Source organism: Monodon monoceros, unplaced genomic scaffold (assembly GCF_005190385.1).
Source record: "Monodon monoceros isolate NGI ecotype Baffin Bay Population unplaced genomic scaffold, NGI_Narwhal_1 Super_Scaffold_14, whole genome shotgun sequence".
In the NCBI taxonomy this organism is placed as follows: Eukaryota; Metazoa; Chordata; class Mammalia; order Artiodactyla; family Monodontidae; genus Monodon; species Monodon monoceros.
The window spans coordinates 60,586,950-60,606,846 of record NW_021703770.1 but is presented as its reverse complement, the minus strand read 5'-3'; the positions used below and the strand labels follow the sequence as shown (position 1 = coordinate 60,606,846).

Below are 19,897 nucleotides of genomic sequence, written 5' to 3'. Positions count from 1 at the left end.
AGCCATGCAATATACTTATTTACATAGAGCACAACAAAAGTCAGCATTAACAATTAATTTCTAATTACCTCTTAATGATTCTAATCGCTCAGCTAATTTGGGGGTTAAAACTTATACTTTTACGATGGAACCCAGTGGCCCATAAAGCACTGGGTACAAAGTGTCATAATCTTCCCCACGCCCTAATGTTTTTCTTTTAAAACAAATCAAAACAATAACTCAAAGCGCTCTTGTTATCTTCGGCTTTGCCCACAGGACAGCTGTTGTCATTCAGAACAGCTTTTCAAACAGTCAGCTTGTACTTACAGCGCTTACATCTGCTGCATCCACCAGTTTCCTGGGCTCCTTCGAATTTTCTGGTTTAGCAAACCTCCATTCCTGACATAGTTTTGCTCCTGGATAAGGACGCGGGAGGGCTCTTAGGGGCTCTCGGCGGAGCCCGGCGCTTCGGGAAGCGGAGCGCGTCCGCGGGGGGAAGCGGGGCCGCGAGGACCGCCGCCTGGGCGCCGCTGCAGGCTCGGGCTGCCGAGCGACTGAGCGCACACGCTGGCCCCGGCGAGAAAACCGCCACACTGGACGGCAACAGGAAGGCTCAGAGTCGGAAGTGGCACTGGAGAGTTTCTACCTCGCCCCAAACTCGCAGCCATCAGCTCCCACCGTTCTGTTTAGTCACCGCTTTGAGCCCCGCGCTCTTTCCCTCTAAACAGCAGCAGTTGATAGCATCTGAGAAGCCCAGACAAAGAAACAGCACCATCTCATCCCTCGATTTGTTGGCGCAGCCTTGTAGGTCTGCCCGTGGAGCCTCGGGGCTTTTTTTGTTTTTGCAACGCAAACCACAGCTATTCTCTTGTCCTATCCTTATTGGTTTAAATGCAACAATTGAGAGGAGCACTGCTCTCTCTGACTCAACCTTGCTGCTCCGAAAAAATTTATTATGTAAATGAACGCGCCCCATGCTATCTGAATAAACAGCTGTGTTTGAATCGCTTCTCAGAGACACTGTCAACACACATCTCTTGCTACAGCAGCTACCAATTACGAGCTTTGGGGAGCAGTTACACGTTATCTTTCATACTTTTCCAAAACTTGTTTTCAGGCCCTGAAACTTAGGGAATCGATACTTTCCCCCCCACCACCAAAATTTTTTTTTCCGAATGTAACAACTAACAGGTCTGGGGAAAATGAAAATTAGAATGGCCATTTCCATATTAAGCAAGCAGAGGGAGAGAAAAAGCAAACGTGTAAGCTATTATCAGTTTAACAACGAAAGCCTGAATGTTAATTCTGCAGTGATTTCTAGAATGGCAAGTTTTACAGGAGCAATTCTTTTGGATATGAACCAGATACTATTTCAGTATTGATATTTTAAAATGATTTGGGGGGAAAAGATTTATTTTACCTAGAACTCTTTCCTTACAGTCTGTTCTTTTAAAAAATTCTAACTAAACTCAATCTATGCATGAAAGTCTACAATGCTCACCTAGGTAGTTGAGCTATTCAGATTATGACTAAATTACAGTTTAAAATATTTACTTACTATCATGTTTTAGGCAAATAAATGACTTCAGTTATTAAATCAATAACTTAACCATTATATTGATTTCAAACATTTAAAGAAGGCATCACTTACATGACTAATTATTATACTGCTTTTTGCCAGCCTTATACCATAGTTCAAATACAAATGTTTATTTTTACTCATCATAACCAATTTTGTACTCTAAAATAGAATCTTTATACCCGTTGGATTTTCCTTAAAACCGTTTCGTCATTAACAGTAATACTACTCTATGGATCTAGTCTTTTTATTAGTAATAATAAGCATCTTCTTATTAAGGCTCCTGCCTTGGTATGAAAAAACATTTAAAAAAATCACAGTAACTTGTTAAATGATTTTATAATACATTTCAGATCATCAACTCATAAAACAGACAGTCTTACCTTTACTTTACTAATTTGTAAATGAAAGCACCATTCCAATGCAAACAGAGAAAAAACTTCTAATGACCAAAATTCAATATGGACTCCCCACCCCCTACCCCCCACCAAGGATGCCAATCTAAATTCCTCAGAAGAGAACACTTTGTCAAACCTAAGAGACTGCTTAAACTGCAAACTCACCTAGGATTTCATTTTGTATGGTACTGGCAAGGAATCATGGGCTAGCCACCTACCATATTTGGGAAGCAAGGTCAAAAATCAGTTGTTTGCTGTTGGATCTGTTCATGCAGCCGAAATAGAATTACGTTACCACCTACGGCTCTTTCCCAGACCAGAAGTATCGGTTATTCAGTATACTAGAGTATATATGCAGAAAATAAAATACAGCATGTAATGGAGGTCTCTAGTGCCGTGAGATAAAATAATTCAATCTATGATATCAAAGACCCGCACAGTAACTGCTTTTGCTATCATATTTATTTCTAAGCTCCATAAAATATAAAATTTGAGATGCTGTTTGGAGAATTCAACCGTATTTGAAACTTTAAGCTATTGTGGCCATGTTTCCCATAGTTTAAAAATTATTTTAGGTACAATAAGATAAAATATTATTTTTCTGATCCATGAAAGATTATACTGGTGAATCTAGAAGACACAAACCATATGAAGTCAGCAGGAATATCATGTAACATGTCTGACTTTTATATAATCAAATTTACCACATTATATTAGTTTTTATATTGAAATTCAATTATTTTTATTTATATAACCAAACAAGAACCATTAAAGAAATGATGCATGTCATTATGAAGAAAATGATGAAAAGCATGATGAATGTAATGTGAGCACTAATTGATATGATATAGGTCATGCGGCATAGTTATGTAACAAAGAGCTTAGTCATTGGCTACAAGAAATATCCATGTATACCACTTATTTATTTTTTTAACTTTTCAAAAGTGTGTATCACTATTAAATGCTTTCCTTTTCCTAAAGCAAAATTAGATGGCCTAAAAACAATCACATGCATATCCATAAATTTTGTCTGGTTACTACTTCTGAATATCAAATATGTAATAAATACCATACAACTCACACCAAAATAAGTTATCCTCTGATAAATAGCAAAAATGTAAGCCATTACTAAGAAGACCCAGTTTGTAGTGTACTGTTAACTTCCTATTTCTAAATTTTCACAACTATAATTACATGACTTAACCATATACTTTAAGGGTCAAGGTGTTCCTAAATAAAGTCATACCCATTACAACAGAAATTAGGAAAACTTGCTGAAAATCCGCCATTAGTAAAAACAGGTGATAGTAGAAAACATTACTATCTGATATTTCCTGGAAAAATTTCAACACATAAACATACGAATAGGAGGAAAAAATTTCTAATATGCCTTTTCCACACTAAAACAAAAATAAATTTCATCTGGAAAAGGAAAACGCTTGCAATAGTCAACTGTAACAAAATGTTTGAATACCCTCAAAAAGGACGATATCTTTCATGTATCTCCAAACAAGTTTTATCATACAGAGCAAACTGTTGTCTAGATATGTGCCTGGTTATATAGAAGTCTGCAATTTTGACAGAAGTTGTTAGTGCTGTTCAATGAACAGAGAAGTTTCAATAAAGGCATGATTACAAAAATAAATGTGCCTAATTAAAAAAGAAAAAAGACATGGGTAGATATAAGGGATCCATTAGAACAATCGAAAAGGTAAGTTGGAACTTTTCTAAAATGACATGAATATACAGCTGATTAATCCAATTAAATATAACAAACACTGAGAAAGCAAAAGCGAAAACATGTCTCCCTTTCCCTTTTTCCATTCCAGGAACGATAATACAGTTCTTGAGCAGTTGTGAAGTTTCCAATAAAAGATAGACTCAGAAGTTTTTTTCTTCTAGTTTTGTTCACCTTTAAATCACTTTAGAATTAAGCATGCATGCAATTACCTGGTCTGATGCCCACTATCTCTTACCTCTCTGTTTCTACCATTCTTTTTGAAGATTCTTACTCAAGAATAATGGTACAGTAAGTTGCAAAATAGAATTAGCACTTAAAGATCAGTGCTTTTTCTTCAAAAGCGAAATCCTAGTTATTATTTCTTCCACATTCTTAAAATCAGTAATACCTGGAAATAGTCAACATTTTGTGATTTAAACTGCTCAAAGTAGAACAGCAAATATTCCAAAATACTGTACTTCCAGTGCCTCTGCTTCCAGATAACTCTTTTTCTCGTGGTCCATGCCACGGCTCTACATTCCTGGCTTTTAATGGAACCTTTGGAACAGTGTCTAGATGGCTGACATTACCATCCTTGCTGGCATGTGGAGTGGTCACTTCCACGACCTACTCTTTCCCAGTGGCACGAGACCTGCAATGAGGGCCCTGCTCCCAGTAGCCTTCTGCGGAAACGTAACCAAGTAAAACATCCTCTATTTATTTTAAGAATGATATTAAATCCGCCAAACTGAATGTCTACCGGTATTTTGCTAAATGTTTCCCATTCAAATTCCAAGATGAATAGCTTTTAACAGCAAATTTAAGGAGGCAATTACTAACTATTCACTGTACCATGGAACATTATTGTAATAAAAATTAGATCCTTTATACCAACACAATATGGAAATATAACCTATTTCCTGGCTCCCTAATAAGCACATTGGTTATTACATATGACTAATACCCATTTATTTATGTAGAGTGGGAGACGTGTTATCATATGTAGTAATGACTGCCTATAGGATGTTTTTTTAAAAAATTATTTTTCTTAATAGAAAGTTTGAGCAGCACTTCTTGAAACTAATAATGATAACAAAGGCAGCAGCAGGTTTTTAAGAAGAGAGAATGGGATGATAGAGGTACTTAATGTAAAAACAAAATAGGACATATTGGGTTTTCTCTTTTAAAATCAACTGATTTCCCAAAATGGCAAAGAGAGTTAATTTTTCTTCCTTCTGCCAAAAATATGTAAATAATTGGTCTTGGGATCATATGCTTAATCTGAGCAATAAGCTATTTTGCTTTCTCAAACTAAAAAATGGATTTCTGTTGACATGAAGCAACCTAGAAAACCCAGGTTGTCTCTTCAACCTTTTTTTCTCTAAGCCATGGGCAAAACCCATCTTGTCAACACCTCCCAATACCTTTAAGAGGATCTGGAAATTTGCTCTGTGTTTTCCAGGTTTCATGACAGCTGAGTTCACAGTTTTTAAATTCTTCGGAAATGATGACTTTCTCACGGAAGAAGGAAGGGAATTAGCGTTTATTGAGTGCTTACTCTGTGCCGGCATTCTATATACATTCTTCTTTTTTTTTTTTTTTTTTTTTGCGGTACGCGGGCCTCTCACTGTTGTGGCCTCTCCGGTTGTGGAGCACAGGCTCCGGACACTCAGGCTCAGCGGCCATGGCTCACGGGCCCAGCTGCTCTGCGGCATGTGGGATCTTCCCGGACCGGGGCACGAACCCGTGTCCCTTCCATCGGCAGGCGGACCGTCAACCACTGCGCCACCAGGGAAGTCCTCTTCATTCATTTTTAACACATAATGTAACAGCTTATCTGTATGAATCCTGTTTTTAAAAAATATGCTTCCCCCCCGCCTCCAACTATTTGTTCCGGAATCTGCCTTCTTTCTCTAGCACCATCAAAGTTACCGCTAAACAGTAGATGGGGCACTGGGACATCACTGTGTCCTGGTTGTATCATCATTTTGGAGCAAGGTGACACCTATTAAAGTTAATAAATCCAGAAAGGTGTGTGATATATGGAAATGATATATTTAATAGAGAATAGACATCATCACTATATAATATCTGATTATTTACAAACACATATTGCAAGTTAATTTGCTGGTTCAAAAATAAAAGTACATACATTAAATGGTCAATTGGGGCAAAAATGTGATGAATCCTTAAACTTGAATGATCAAATCAGGAGCTATATATTTTTTTCTCATTATTTACCAAAAAATGTGAATTATCTTCCTAAAGCAGGGTTATAAATATTCCCAACTTTTTCTTTATATTAAAAAGAGCAGCTAAGGGTCTGAGTTTACAACAAGCTATTGTATGGACAGTTCTATCAATTTCTTCCCTGTTGTAGTCCTTAATTTTATTTATCCAATGTGATATTGCTTGGATCGTAACAGCTATTCCATCATAAGCACTTGATTTATTCATCGAGGAAATAATTACATTCAAAATGCACTCCAATTCTCCTTACGTATTCGGAGGTGTAGTTTAAGTACTCAGAATCAAGAGGCTCTATTATTGCTACAAAGGATTTGCCAGGAAGGGGATAAATAAAAAAACCAAAATCTAATAACCTATAGAAATTTTTTCTTCCTTCAAACAGCATTAACTTCCCCCCCCCCCCCAGGCTCCCAAATCGGAGAAAGAGAGTAACCTCTAAAGCTGTTTTAGACAGAAGGTCAGAATTCAAAGGATTGGTAACTTAATCCACAGGGTGCTGCAATCACATTGCTATTGGAAACACAACCAGAAGCACCATTATGCTAGATGTTTTTATTAAGCAATGTCAATAGGTATACAATCTAGAGGTCTCTCTACTGTAAAGATTCATACTTGCAGGCGATCAAGTTGCCTTGGGTTTTTGAATTTTACTTTAGAATGCTGTAGAGTAAGAAAAAGTAGACTGCATTACATGCTAAGGAAAACAATAGCTTCAGTTTGTTTGAAGAGTAAGAGTACCTTTTTATGGCCAAAATGTAAACAAAGCTTCAAGTGTTTTAGTCTTTGGATGCTCATAATTAATAAGAATTCTTATTTCAGATGGCCTAATGTTGGGTATTAGACTGATCCTTTAAATTTGTAGTTCATATTCTTTGAAAAAACAGAAGGCTGGAAGCATCTGCCGCTTCTTTCAGGGATTCTGTTGTAATATCATCGATGATCTGGTTTACCTGAATTGCAAAGTAAAACCAAGTCCAGGATCAGGGTTTTTTCCTGAAATCGTGTATTTTAAATGTGCATGATTCTTAAAAACAACACCTGGTTGATAAGGAGTTACAGGCTGGTGGCTTGTTTTTTTAATCAATATAAGGAAAAACAAATAGTTTACCAAGAGGTCAGAGAGCCAGTAAAGGAGACCTCTACCGCGCGGTTAGCATCGACAGCCCCTGCTGAAAGATCCGCAAAACCCCCATTAGCTCTGGCCTCCTGGGAGAGCTGTTCACTTTCCTTCCTGTCCTTGCCTGAGAGGACAGCTCTTCCTCACCAGCAGAAAGTGGCTGGAGAGGGCTAGGGAGGAGGTGCGGGAGGGCCAGGACAAAAACAAGAAAGAAGTTATTCAAGACAATAATCAGAAAGCCAGCTGGATCCTAGGCCTTTTTTAAAGAAGGAGTGTCTGTGACTTAGACATTCTAAAGGAGAAAAAAGATAACATTTTTAGATACGCAGATTTTTGTATGTTTTACATTTACAGTACTGTTACTAGTATACTCATCTCTTTGGGGAGGCACTGCATTTGATAAATTAAAAAAAAAATGACCTAACTCTCCACAGATAAATTAATTCATGATGAATTACTGAAGATTATTTAAAAGGAGGAATCTACATCTCTAAGCTTTCTGTTTACAATTTCCCAAAATCACGCCTATTACTAACCAATGAATGACCTAGATTTGAAAAAAGATATTTTATTTATTTATTTTTTAATTTTATGTATTTATTTTTCGCTGCGTTGGGTCTTCATTGCTGCGTGCAGGCTTTCTCTAGGTGCGGCGAACCGGGGCTACTCTTCGTTGCGGTGCCTGGGCTTCTCATTGCAGTGGCTTCTCTTGTTGTGGAGCATGGGCTCTAGGCGCATGGGCTTCAGTAGTTGTGGCATGCAGGCTTCAGTAGTTGTGGCTTGCAGGCTGTAGAGTGTAGGCTCAGTAGTTGTGGCGCACGAGCTTAGTTGCTTCATGGCATGTGGGATCTTCCCGGACCAGGGCTCAAACCTGTGTCCCCTGCACTGGCAGGCAGATTCTTAGCCACTGCACCACCAGGGAAATCCCCAAAAAGATATTTTAAATGAGATATTTCATGTGAAGACCTCAGGAAGCAACATATGATAATCTTTATTTCCTTCCCCTATGTTTCCATCTTCTTTGATTGTATTTCTATTACTGTTCAAGGTTTAAATGGTGCCCTTTTCCATAAATGTGTAGAATTATTAAAGTCTATCTACAGTTCAGAGGGTACTACTCACTAGACTAAAACAAATGCACGACAGATTCAAGTTCTAATTCTGGCTTCAGCATGGGTTTTTTCTGTGCCCTTTGTGGTCATATCACTTACAGTGTCAATTTATAATCTGTAAACAGGCTAAACAATAAAAAGGATGCAGGAAGGTTCCACAGCTTTCCAAAATGGCATGGGGATTAAAATGTTTACTGCTATGGGAAAGCTCCTACGGATAGTAAAATAGCAATAGAAAACTGAATTTCAAATCAATTTAATTATACAATTATAGAATGAGTGCCCAGACAGGGCATGGTTGAGTTTCCAGTTTTAGCACAGCTTGGTACACATAATAGGTACTCGGTAAGTTTTATTCAAATTAATTAATACATGCATACTTGGCTACTTGAGGGAACATGCCAGGGCTCTGTGAAAGAAAAATGATTTCCCTGAATTTTCTTTGCTTCTATGTTTTCCTTTATTTTCCTTACATGTTGTTTTATTTGTCCCCCGTTGGAAACTCTAAAGTTGGACTTATCGTCATAACAGAGTTAATGTTGGTCTCACGTTCAAAACATACTTAAAATACTTTATGGAACAAAACTGGTCATGGAAAATGTGCTAGAAATTTGCCATCCTAACATGCGGGAATAACCAAACTCTAAGGAAATTAAGAAATTAGAAGAGACCTGAAATCACTGTATTCACCTGGTATATGTGTTTGGGTGAGACAGGAAAACGGAATAAAAAGTTAACGTTCAGTTTTTTTAAAAAGCTACCATACACTGTATTTTAGTTACACCCAACATATTTCTCCTGAAGTGCCCTGTTACTCCAACATCAGTTTATATTTCCTTTTTCAATTCTTAACCAAAAAATCTAGAAAAATGAATTTTAAAAATGTAAGGATACACAATAGAGTAAAAGTATCTTTAAATAAAGTCTGCATCCTCTGCCTTTCAGAAACACCTCATTGTAGATGTATCCAACAATGCTGTCATTTTTAAATTTTGCATCTTTTAGACTGTTCAGAAATCTAACTAACCAAGCTAGTCAGCCAGCCGGTCAGTCATTCAACAAATTTATCATGCATTTAGTATGTGCCAGAAATGTGGGCACTAGGAGATGAAGCAGTAAACAAGACAGACAGAATTCCCGCTTATCATGTATGCATAAAAGAGACGAGATAAATTAAAAGGTGGCCAACTGGACATAAGCATTTATGTTTTGCTTTCTCTACAAGCCCCACTAGAGCAACACTAAATAGAGTTTTTTAAAAGTATAAATCCCAAAGAACTAAAAGGGAAGGTAATAAAACAGTAACACATTTTATAAGTGAAAAAACAGGCAGACCACTACTGACTGCTAACTGACTTAGCAGATCTGAGAAAGCTGAATCTGGTGTTGGCAGTGAGAAAAGCTGAAAAGCATCCCACCAACTTGGATTATCTATGTCTGAGGAAAGCCTTTACCAAGAAATGTAGAAACCAAATGAATAGAGAAAAGCAACTTGCAGGAAACAGAGATCAGGCAAAAGGAAGCAAAACAAAAACAAACTCTCACTAAACTGATATCCCTCAAGAAATAAGATACTGTAACCATGAAACAAGAGAGGAAAATAATAATAATTAAAATTTTTCAAAAAAGAAGAACATCCAACAACAAAAAAGAGCCTTTAGAAATAAAAAGTAGGATAACAGAAATGTGTTATTCAATGAGGTTTGGAAAATAAAACTGAGGAAGTTTCCCAGAGAATAGAGCGAAAGAGACAGAAAATAGGAGAGAAGAACAGAAAATATAAGAAAATGGGGAGCTGTAAGAAAACCTAGTGGTCCAACATCCAAATAACTGGAGTTTCAAAAACAGAGCAGAGAAAATAAAGGGTAAAATTTAAATAAATAATTCTAAAATATTTCCTAGGACATGAGTTTTCAGAGCTTAATATATACCAAACAAAACAACTGAAAAAAAAATTACCAACTGATATTGTTGAGAAATTTCAAAACACCAGGAGAGAGGGTAGCGCCTATAACCTTCTAGAAAGAAAAAACAGATCACATACAAAGCATGGGTCATGACTTCAAACTTCTTAATTGGAACATGTATTTCTAGAAGGTAATAAAGCAATGTTTCAAATTCCTTAAAGAAAAATAATTCTCAACCTAGAATTTTGTATCCTAACAAACTTTATAACAAGTAAGAAAATTGAAGACATTTTAATTAAAGATATTTGCCAATATGTCAAGTCTCAAAAAATTTATTTTCCAAATATCCTTTCTCAGGAAGCTAAGAGATGATACCATCTCTTGATATCTATTGAAACATGGAAGCAAAGTTCCTTTATGAAATAAGTAAATGAAATAGGAGAGAGAAGTCTCTAACCCCTGGTGTTGATGAAAAAGAGAATTTCTAGGAGGATAGCTCTGAACCAGGCATAGCCGTCCAGATTGAAGAAGGTCAGGAGGCACCAGGAAAGTTTTCATCAAGATGAAAAAATTGATAGAAGAGTAGATACATCTGAATATATGGAAAGGAGAGTTAAACAATCAGAGAGAGTATGAAGTTGAATTATTAAAAAGAGTTGTAGAATACTACATGCTGTGGCTGTAAAGCGCATACATGTAGGTGGTGTTATTTTTATAGAATTCTTTGACATGTAAGATGATGTACATATAATTTTGATTAAAATCAATATGCTGAAGAAAAATAGGCATTTTCCTGCTCCTGTGTGTGTGTGCGCACGCAATGGTTATCGACAAGCAGAGAAAAGAATTCCAGTAAAATTTGGTAGAGAAGGACATGAGGGAAGTGGTTGGTGCTATGTCAGCTAGTCAAGGAAAGCCTCTTGGGAGAGGAGTCACTTGAGTTGAGACACAAATGATGAAAAGGTGATAGACTTGTAAAATCTTGGGGCAGGTGGGCAAGGGAGAGGAAGGTGGTCCACACAAAAGAAACAGCAAGTTCAAAGTGAACAGCTTGACAAGTAGGAGGGAAGAAAGAAAGAACCGGAGGACAGAGAACATGAAGAAAAGAACAGGACCAGGGCTGGTGTGGAGCACGGGGCATTGTAGGCTAGGTAAGGAGCTGGGATCTTACTCTAGGTGTTATAGGGAGTTACTAGAGGTTTTTTTTTTCTCTTTCTATTTTATTTTGTATTTTTTGGTTTGCTTGCTTCTGTTTTGCTTTTGAGCAGAAAAATGCATGATCTGATTTATACGTAAGAGAGGGCACTCTGGCTGCTGCCTGTAGGTGTAGGATAGACAACAGGAGACCAAGAACAGAGGCAGGGAGGCAAATGAGGGGGCTACTGCCGTAGTCCAGGTGAGAAATGGTGATAATCTAGACCAGGGTTTTATGGGGAGATGATAACGTAGTCAGATTTAGGGCATATTTTGGAACTAGAGCCAACAGAATTTGTAGATTGGATGTGGGTTTGAGGCAAAGAAAGAAATTAAGGATGACTCCAGTCTCTCCACACAAACAATAAACACCCCTGATTTGACTTTCATCTCCATTCGTTTCTTCTTTCTGCTTTCTTGCTCATACAGTAACATGACATAAACACAAAGAACATGAATAATTAGAATGTAAATAGTTGAAAGTTAACTGAAAGTTTTTTCATGACTATCTAGTTGAACTATCTAACACATCCCCTCCCCCGCACCCACTTAGTCCACACCATCCTGTTTTCTGTCACCCATACCCTACGCTCACTCCTGTGTCTATGTATTTGTTTATGTTTCCCCATACCCACCAGCCTGATATTAATGTCTTTACCCCTCGTTCTACTTAGTCTACCTTTTATCCACTGCTGGCTTCTGTCTCACTGAATGGTCAATAACCAAGAACTAGTAACCTTACCTGGTATTCTCTTGGGATCTGATAAGTTTATCATATAACTCCAGGAATACACAGAAGTACGTTTAAAAAAATTAAAAAATGGGGCTTCCCTGGTGGTGCAGTGGTTGAGAATCTGCCTGCTAATGCAGGGGACACGGGTTCAAGCCCTGGTCTGGGAGGATCCCACATGCCGCGGAGCAACTAGGCCCGTGAGCCACAACTACTGAGCCCGCGCGTCTGGAGCCTGTGCTCCACAAAAAGAAAGGCTGCGATAGTGAGAGGCCCGCGCACCGCAATGAAGAATGGCCCCCGCTTGCCACAACTAGAGAAAGGCCTCGCACAGAAACGACGACCCAACACAACAAAAATAAATAAATAAATAAACTCCTAAAAAAAATAAATAAATAAAAATAAAAAATGTATATATATGGGTTATATTTTAAATAAAAATGTAAAATGTAAAGACATGAATGAAGAAAGCAGAGACTTTTACTGTTAATACTTAAAAGTTTGAGGATCAGTAAGGTAATATATTTTATACTCATTGGGTTCTGTATATTCTTAGTCAACTTTTTAGGATATTGGAAATCTTTACTGCGTCTTGAAATCATAGACTTGTGATTCTAATTTGAAATGGCTAAGGGAATTTGATTAATTAAATGGAGTTAATGTTTAAAGAAGCTTCAATTGGTTAAATAGCTAAGTGAAAGTAATTTTTCTTATTTTGTGAAAAATAACCAGATTTATAAGTAAAATAAGTTCTGTGAGTTGACTCTTTAAGCTTTGGGCTAAACAACTATTTATTAAAACACAGGTGAATATGTGAATTCCTTTCTATACACAAAAGTCTTCTTCAGGCATGAAAACCCATCCCAGTATGGCAGAGAGAAGGCGGACAAGAATTCCTGGGTCTCCACTGGGGACACAAAAGTGTTAAGAAACTTGATCAACTAAGTAAAGTTTCACTTTTGTGAAAATGAGGAGGCCACTAGTAGGTCACTTGAGCCTGCAGGCCACTGTGGGGACCAAGGACTTGAAGAATAGCGACCAGCATGGTGCTGGACAGGACCACACAGGACTAGCCACACCTGTGCCTGCTACCAGGCAGGCTTCACGGCAACCAGAGGATATGTCCATGTGAGCCACAGGCAACACCCAGCACAGCACATGTACCAGAGATGCAAGAGCTACAGCTACCCCAAGGCCATCCCCAAGGCCAGGATGGTACATGCATGAGTCCCCCGGGTACTTAGATCACCCCAGGGAGAAAGGTGAGCAAAGGCGTTCCAGAGAATCCAGAACTATCAGGGATTACATCCTCAAAGGACCACCTGTTCACCTAAGAGATTCTGTTACCCTGAAATAGACATGTTTAAGGATTTTTGTTGTTGTTACTGTTGTAATTGTTGTTAGGTTTCGTTTTGCTACTGCGTGTGCTTGGAAGCAGAATGCCATTGATTGTGGAAAATAAAATTAACTTTGATTTCACGTCTGAGTCCTGCATAAACTGTAACAGCACAGCCCTAACAGATGACATCTTCTAAGCTCCAAACCCAATCTATCCACAACACGCTGACCACACTGCCACACTCTCTTTATAAAATACGAATGTCATCATATCTCTGATTTAAAATATCCTTCATAGATTTGAAGGTGAAGTTCAAACTCACCAGTTTATCACAGGGGCCCTGGGTAATCCGGCACAAGCCTCCTTCCTCAGCCTGAAGTCCCACCCTGCTGCATACCCCTGCTTCCTTGTAGTCATTCTGAGACACAACTAGTTCTCAAACCTGACGCACAGGTTCCTGCCTTTGTGTTGTTCCCTGTGCCTGAAAATTCCAGTCCTTACTGTATATCAGAGTTCAGCTCAGCATCCCTCTGGACATACTTCCCTTACAATCTTATCCCCCTGTAGTGTCACCAGCTAGCTTTTCCATAAACACTTGGGATGCAATCTGAACTGAAGGAAACTCGTATTCTTAGCCCCAAACCTGCTTCTCTATTTCTCTCTTTCACTTGGGGACACAACCAGTGAGCCAAGCTGGACATGTTAAGGTTTTCTTGGATTCTCCCTTCTCCACATCCAAAGCCAGTGCCAAGTCAGCTGATGCCACCTCTCCATATCCTGCACGCAGTCTCCTCGGGTTCTGCCCTGTTTCCGCTGCCCCGATCAGGCAGCCTCCCAGCTGGTCCCACCGCGTCCAGTGTTCTCTTCCATCCACACTGCAGGCGGCGTCGACTTCAGACACTGGGACTCTGATGATTTCACTGCAGTGCTGAAAATCCTTTAACAGCCGACTCCATTCTCAGAGATTAAAACTGAATCCATAAAACAGCTTGGGAGGCTCTCCACAGTAAAACTGAATCCATAAAACAGCTTGGGAGGCTCTCCACCGTCTAGACACTGTCCACCTTTCCAGTTTGGCCGCCAGGATGACCTGTTTGCCCTTTCTGCTCTAGCCCTAAACTGTCCATAGTTCCCCCAGGACACACATGCTTTTCCTCAAGACACCTTTACTCATACTGTCCCCACCATTTGAAATGCCCTTGAAACCTTCAGTTAGATATCAATTAAAAGCAAGCAAATTAGGTCCATGGTAGACCTCCAGGTAAGTTTCAGTAGGAAAAAAAAAACAGAAGGAAAGAGCCTTTTGCACTTCCTGTCTCTGTATTAACCCCTAACCCCACCTTGTGCCTAGTCTAACAGGCATGCTCAAGTATTTTCCATGCCAACGTGATATGAAACTGCCCGTAACTTCTTTTCACTCATCTGGAAACTTGGTACATGAGAACATTGGGAAACTGGGAGAAAGAGGAAAGAGCAGGCTATATAACCAGGGGCCAGGTTGAAGCCAGGGACAAGGCACACACAGACAATGACTTTGGAGCAAGTGGTTTGGTAAGGTTTTGGTTTTTTGAGAGACAGTGAAAAATTAGTATTCACTTTTACCAGGGCTAAGGTAAACGTCTTTTATTAAATTTACCCTCGTGGTGTTATCTCTAAAGCCAGCGTTCTACAGATGTGAGTACCAATCGTGCAGACACACATTAGTGCTTTGGTTCTAAAATTGCTTTGAAGATTTCCCCCTTTCTCATCCTCTTAGAGGAATCTAAGATATTCCAACGTACAACGTACTCATCCTCAAATGCTCCCTCACATGCATGTGCGTGCACACACACACACACACACACACACACACACACTGCCCCCCGCCCCCATCACACACACTCTGGTGAGCAGACACCATTTATAATTGTCTCCCTCCGTGTGTCATTTGGGATTTACTGGTATTTTCACTAACAGGTTGATTCTAGACTCTTATAATATAAAAAGCACTTTGTATACACAACATGGGCACAGATCCAAAGTAATGTCTTTAAAGCCTGGGGCACTTTAAAATTTGTTTTACATCAAGCTAATCATGTTATGAATCTGCATTTTCATTATACATCATAACCATCCTTATTTTTACTAATGACATACAAGATGAGAAGAAACAGAACACATATGTTAAGGCTACCGTCTGATCTCCCATTTGAGTAAAACTAGACATTTTAGTAGAACCACAGATGAATTACATAATATTTATGAAGGGATCTTATAATAAAAATGAAGAAATCAAAACCAGATGAAAGTAGATAAAAGCTTTATTTTCGTAATTAAAATTATATTATAGTGAATTGAACTAGTACTTATACAGTGGTAACAAATTACCATGTAGAATATCGTATTACTTTGCATTACTAGTTGCTAAAATATACATAAATTTGTAACATAAAAAATATCTCAAGATTTCCTACCTTAACAGGCATAAATTAAATTAAAAAGATCAAGTGTCCCAACTGTTGTCCAAATGGTTAAAGGTATATTAGATGTAAAGTATCCACCTTAAATAGTAAGTATATTAAATTTAATTTTATATTCACTTCACATGTATTTCAGCACACAATATTATTTTATACTACAAAGATTTCCTTCTAATTTTTTAAAGTTGCAATTTATCTCCTTAAAAGGTATGCATTAATAGGAAACAGATAAGGCATGTTTATGTTTTAAAGGGCCTGGCATTTTCTCATTGACTAGTAATGGAAATATATGCTTGTTTCTTAAATCACTGCACAAAATAAAGCAGAGCTGGTGATAAACTAAGGAATCTACATAGCATGGACAGTCAAACTAGATAAGTATAGACAAAAGTTTTCTCTGATTACTCACAAAGTCAGATGATCTGTAAGATGTTACAGAAAAACACAAACTTTTTGGCTAACCCAATATATCCAAGTTAAACTTAGTTACAGAATTCTATGATTTGGTGGCCTATGCTTTCTAAATGCAGCAATTCTGTGCTTCAATATCTGTATTAGGTCATAATATAGAATAAACTAAAAGCTCATAGAAAGCACGTAAATTTCTAGGCTCTTACGAAAATTCTATAATGAAAGAATAATTTTAATTTTTAGTATGAACAGAAAATTTGCACCATTCCACATTTTGGAAGAATGACATAACTAAATGGATGTGGCATGTCAGACCAAAGTGAATAAAGAATCATAATTAAAAAAAAATTCTAAAGCCACAGTTTTGTGGGGAGGTGCACCTTTGCTTAAGTAACTTTTCTTCCATGGGTCAGTTAAATGAATATATGATATCCGTAGTTACACTGTTTTCTAAGATTACCTTTTTTATACCAATTTTTATCACCTCATTTAAGAAAATGCCAATTAAAAAGACGTATCATTGCATTCTCAGCTCAACCAAAACTATAAATTCTGACAATTCTAAATGTTGGTGAAGTTGAAGCAACAGGAATTCTTATCCACTGCTGTTAGAAGTATGAAAAAGTATATGAATTTTGTTAAAAGGAAAGACACTCTCACACCCAGCAATTTCATTTCTAGGCATATTTCCTAGAGAAACTCCTATACATGAACACAAAGAAAAATACACAAAACACCACCACAACATTATTTCAAATAAATATTTTAAAAATACATATGTATATATATACACTTGAAGCAAAAAAGCAAGTTTAAGGATGATAATAGATAATAGGCTATTTTTTACTTAAGTTTTAAAACACGCAATCATAAGTGCCTATAGATACAGATTTGTAGTAAAACTATAGAGACATGAGTGGGAATGATGAACACCAAATTCAGAATAGTAATCAACTCTGGGAAGAAAGGAAGGAGATAGAAAATGAAGAAAATGAACCATGGGATTCAATGCCTTCTTTAATGTTTCAAAAAGATACATGCTCCCTAATGTTCACTGCAGTACTATTTACAAAAGCCAGGACAAGGAAGCAACCTAAATATCCATCAACAGATGAATGGATAAAGATGTGGTACATATATACAATGGAATATTACTCAGCCATAAAAAGGAACAAAATAATGCCATTTGCAACAACATGAATGGACCTAGAGATTGTCATACTAAGTCAGACACAGAAAGACACATATCATATGATATCGCTTATATGTGGAATCTAAATAGAAGGGTACAAGTGAACTTATTTACAAAATAGAAGTAGAGTCACAGATGTAGAACACAAACGTCGTTACTAGAGGATAAGGGGGGGAAGGATAAATTGGGAGGTTGGGATTGACATACACACTACTATATATAAAATAGATAACTAATAAGAACCTGTTGTATGGCACAGGGAGCTCTACTCAATACTCTGTAATGGCCTATATTGGAAAAGAATCTAAAAAAAACCAAAGAGTGGATATATGTATATGTATAACTGATTCACTTTGCTGTACCCCTGAAACTAACACACTGTAAATCAACTATACTGCAATAAAAATTTTTTAAAAATAATGTTTCATATCTTGAAAAAGAGAAAAAGACATTTGAACAATACAAAACTATTATATTTTGGCAATCTGGGTAGATGTATGCAGGTATTAATTATATTACTATTTCTAATTTTCTGTGTATATATTTCCAATTTTTAAGAGCAAAACAATTACTTCTTCACCCTAATAAACATTAATAGAACATTTATTACTATTTTTATATACCTTTTTAAAATTCACTGTATCTCAGAGATAGCAACTACAATTTTAAGTGTTTTCCACTTCATAATCTTCTCCAGATCTTTAGAAGGGCATCAGATTTCCCAGCCTCACTAAGAGACAAGCTTAGACCTCTGATCATACACTATCTGATAAGGTAGTTGGTTGTTTTCATGTTGCTTACATGATCAGTCTGCATATATTTTAAATTGGTGTGTCTGTTCCACATTGAACATTTTTAGGAAGGTTTATTTAAATAGCTTAACCTCTCTGGACAGGTCTCTTCTTTTCTAAGCATTGTAAGATCCAGGGTGGGGCTGATTTATCCCTCCCCACGTCCCACTGCCCATTCACAGTGGTACTTTTCATCCTTTAGGACTTGCCTCAGGTGGGGCCGACCCTGGGTTGCCTTCTCTGACCAACTGAGGCCAGGTTGGGGCCCCTCCCTGGAATTTCCTTTGTTCCCACAAATATCTGGATTGGAGGATTTTTCACCCTGCTGTCTGGTAGATAACTCTATCTCCTCTTCTGAAATACAAGCTTCCTAAAAGCAGCAACCAAGTTCTGCTGTTACCTTTTCAAGATCTTAGTGCAGTCCTATATTTACTTGATAAGTGTTTCCTGAATGAATAAATGAAAGAAAGAAGCTGTAAAAACACCAGTATCAATCTTTCCCCACTACTATTATTCTTTAGCTGGTGCTTTTTACAAAGGCGAAAGGCAAAATCATCGTTGAATCCTTCTCTTAGGAAATGGCAATGCTCCCCAGAGGGAGAAATACAACTTATTCTTGAGTCCAAGTTTTGAGCATGAAGGCATATAGTTTGCAACGCTTTGACCTGATAATGAGTAGTTCTCAGAATGGCATATGCACAGATGCAGTGATTTTTAAGTAAGTACTAAATACTCTTATACCAAATTGTGGTGACTAGACTCCCATAGACATAGAATATTAAAATATGATCCAGGGACTTCCCTGGCGGTCCAGTGGTTAAGACTTCGCCTTCCAATGCAGGGAGTGTGGGTTCGATCCCTGGTCAGGGAACTAAGGTCCCACATGCCTCACGGCCAAAAAAGCCAAAACATAAAGCCAAATGACTATACACATTCTGGAGCAGCCAGGCAGTGGGCCAGTGGTGAAAACAGATGAGCCCAGGCCTCAATATGACAGAACACCCTGTAACCCTAAGAGAATAAGGGTCAATCTCATACTAGCCACCACAGAAGACAGGAACTGGGAGAAATATAGGTACAGAGGGAGAAAAGAGTTAAGAAAAGAGCATTAAAAGCATTTTATCTGGGGCAGGGGGAGGAATAAATTGGGAGATTGGGATTGACATATACACACTACTATATAAAAAGTAGATAACTAAAAAGGACCTACTGTACAGCACTGGGAACTCTTCTTAATAGTCTATAATATTCTTTTTAGAAAGAATATTCTTTTTAGAAAGAATCTAAAGAAGAGTGGATATATGTATATATATATATATATATACACCATACATATATATATAAAACTAATTCACTTTGCTGTACAGCAGAAACTAACACAATGTTGTAAATCAACTATACTTCAATAAAAATTTTACCTGTTACAGTAGCTACTGATTATACAGCAAGACCTTGACTTTATATATGCTTTATTTTATTCATAAAGTACTTTTCCCCATGTAATCTCATTAAAGGCCACAACAGTCCTGAGATTAAAAAGATCAGGTAACATTACCTGTTCTACAGATGAGGAAACTGAAGCTCAGGGAGGCTAAGGACAAAGAGGGAGTGTCAGAAGTGACGCTGAAACCCAATATTTTTTATATTTAATCCAGTCTCTTTTCAAAATGTGGTACTGTCATTCTCCCTCAGTTAATTTCCCTCCACTTAAAAAATAAT

At 37.6% G+C, this 19,897-nt stretch overlaps 1 protein-coding gene across 6 annotated transcripts in view; it reads right to left on the bottom strand.

Annotated features, from left to right (window-relative positions):
* EYA1 (EYA transcriptional coactivator and phosphatase 1) overlaps positions 1–19,897 on the bottom strand; it is a 324,046-nt gene that overhangs the window by 158,797 nt on the left and 145,352 nt on the right. For 2 of the 6 annotated variants that reach the window (XM_029222734.1, XM_029222737.1), the window contains exon 1: positions 307–728. The exons of 3 other annotated variants lie outside the window; for them this stretch is intronic. The gene's annotated coding sequence lies outside the window, so the exon portion shown is untranslated. Of the gene's footprint in view, positions 1–306; positions 869–19,897 lie in introns of those variants that run through there. One more of the 6 variants, XM_029222733.1, reaches the window with a different exon arrangement.